Consider the following 2,002-nt stretch of genomic DNA (forward strand, 5'->3'; position numbering starts at 1 on the left):
GGAGAGGAGAGGAGAGGAGAGGAGAGGAGAGGAGAAGAGAGGAGAGAAACACACTGTTGTGTGTGCAGTGTAAGGAGGAAAGATGTGCACATTATAGTACATACTTCTTTAGAAAGCAAAGAGCTTAAAGTTAAGCAGATGTGACAATCTAAAACAGACTCTGGGAGTTTTCTCACTGGTTTCACCTCTACCTAAGTGTTTGCTGATGTAGCCTCTTCATGCAGCAATTGGCTACTGTGGCAAAGAACTGTGGTTTAGTCTACAGATTGGGTCACTTGCCAAACAGCAAACTTTATTTTAAAGAGCATCAGAAGTGGTACAGGAGTTTTGCCTCTTGTGTGTGAAGATCAGAACAGAGGATGAGCAACGAAGCCACTCTCTGTATTAAATGACATTTGTGGATAAAGCATGGTAGAGGCTGGCAGTACTTGTCATCAATACATAACATATGAATATAGGTTTAGGAAGGTCTTTTGGTATCAGCAGAGGAGTCTTTCCATCTTCAGTAAATGTTAGAAGGGCTGCATTCAGTTTAAAGCATGCTGCATTTAAGGACAGTGTATGTAAGCAACTGAAATTCACACCTGTCTCTTTCTACAGCTTGGAGCTAAACCATCTGCATAATAGAATCATAGAATCCTAGAATGGCCTGGGTTGAAAAAGACCACAACGATCATCCAGTTCCAACCCCCTGCTGTGTGCAGGTTGTCAACCAGCAGCCCAGGCTGCCCAGAGCCACATCCAGCCTGGCCTTGAATGCTTCCAGAGATGGGGCATCCACAGCCTCCTTGGGCAACCTGTGCCAGTGCCTCACCACCCTCTGAGTGAAAAACTTCCTCCTATCACAGTCCTTTCGTGATCTTGGATGTTATTTATAAGAGATGGGTCACCAGCTAAGTTCTGGTGAACTTTTGGATAGTAAGAACTAGAATGGAACTGTATAATTGGTTTGTTCTCCCAGCAGTGCATCAGGACCTGAACCTGTAGTGCTGACATTAGAAGTTTTTGCAAACAGATGCAAACATCACACTTTGGCATTATGTACAAGTTTTGATCCTCAGGCATTTAACAAAAGCAGACCAGGCAGATTTTAACAGAGAAATATAGCATTAATTAAGTCCTCTTCAATATCTTTATTGATGACCTCGATGAGGGCATCGAGTGCACCCTCAGTAAATTCGCAGATGATACCAAATTGGCTGGAAGTGTGGATCTGCCTGGGGGTAGCGAGGCCCTACAGAGGGATCTGGACAGGCTGGAGAGCTGGGCTGAAGCCAATGGGATGAGTTTCAACAAGGCCAAATGCCGGGTCCTGCACTTCGGCCACAACAACCCCAGGCGACGCTGCAGGCTTGGGGCGGTGTGGCTGGAGGACTGCGTAGAGGAAATGGACCTGGGGGTATTGATTGATGCTCGGCTGAACATGAGCCGACAGTGTGCCCAGGTGGCCAAGAAGGCCAGTGGCATCCTGGCTTGCATCAGAAACAGCGTTGCAAGCAGGAGCAGAGAGATGATTGTTCCCCTGTATTCAGCACTGGTGAGGCCGCACCTCGAGTACTGTGTCCAGTTTTGGGCCCCTCACTGCAAGAAAGATATTGAGGCCCTGGAATGTGTTCAGAGGAGGGCAACAAAGCTGGTGAGGGGTCTGGAACACAGGCCATATGAGGAGAGGCTGAAGGAGCTGGGAATGTTCAGCCTGGAGAAGAGGAGCTCAGGGGAGACCTCATTGCTCTCTATAACTTCCTGAAGGGAGGTTGTAGTGAGCTGGGGGTCGGCCTCTTCTCTCGTGTCATTAGTGATAGGACCAGGGGGAATGGCTTCAAGCTACAGCAGGGGAGATTCAGGCTGGACATGAGGAAGTATTACTGTTCAGAAAGGGTGGTCAGGCACTGGAATGGATGCCCAGGGAGGTGGTGGAGTCACCGACCCTGGGGGTGTTCAAGGAAAGACTGGATGTTGTGTTGAGGGACATGGTTTAGTAGGAGCTATTGGGAATAGGTGA

This window comes from Centrocercus urophasianus, unplaced genomic scaffold (genome assembly GCF_019232065.1).
Source record: "Centrocercus urophasianus isolate 14NV4802_14NV808 unplaced genomic scaffold, USGS_Curo_1.0 seq_51, whole genome shotgun sequence".
Taxonomy (NCBI): domain Eukaryota; kingdom Metazoa; phylum Chordata; class Aves; order Galliformes; family Phasianidae; genus Centrocercus; species Centrocercus urophasianus.